This window comes from Heterocephalus glaber, unplaced genomic scaffold (assembly GCF_053883595.1).
Source record: "Heterocephalus glaber isolate CG9 unplaced genomic scaffold, H.glaber_assembly_v1.0 deba00001428, whole genome shotgun sequence".
Lineage (NCBI taxonomy): Eukaryota > Metazoa > Chordata > Mammalia > Rodentia > Bathyergidae > Heterocephalus > Heterocephalus glaber.
Window position 1 is genome coordinate 19891734 of NW_028258293.1, and position 417 is coordinate 19892150.

The window sequence follows — 417 nt, forward strand, 5'->3', positions numbered from 1 at the left end:
GGTCTATATAACAGTAAACTCACCCTATTTTATATAGCAAAGTATATATTGTATTTTATATTAATATGTAAATTGATACGTTAATATTTTTGGTGCTTTTTAGGAAATCGCATTCCCAATTACTTGCAGTATTCTAAGGCAGCATACTAAGTATTCAGTACATTGTCATCTTTTTTATCTCCTTACAGTTACTCACTGGAAGTAAATATTTTTAGCCCTAATTTAGAGATATAACTGGGCATGGTGATGCATGCCTATAATCACAGAACTCAGGAGGGTGAGGCAGGAGTATCGCTATGAGTTCAAGGCCAGCGTGGACTACATAGTGAAACCCTGCCGAGAGAGAGGGAGGGAGAGAGAGAAAGAGAGAGAGAAGGGGAGGGGTGGAGGGGTAGGGGGAAGGGGGAGAGAGGGTGA

At 40.5% G+C, this 417-nt stretch overlaps 1 protein-coding gene across 11 annotated transcripts in view; it reads left to right on the top strand.

Annotated features, from left to right (window-relative positions):
• The window catches only part of Sbf2 (SET binding factor 2), a 450794-nt gene that overhangs the window by 85442 nt on the left and 364935 nt on the right, over nt 1-417 (top strand). The window lies entirely within an intron of this gene.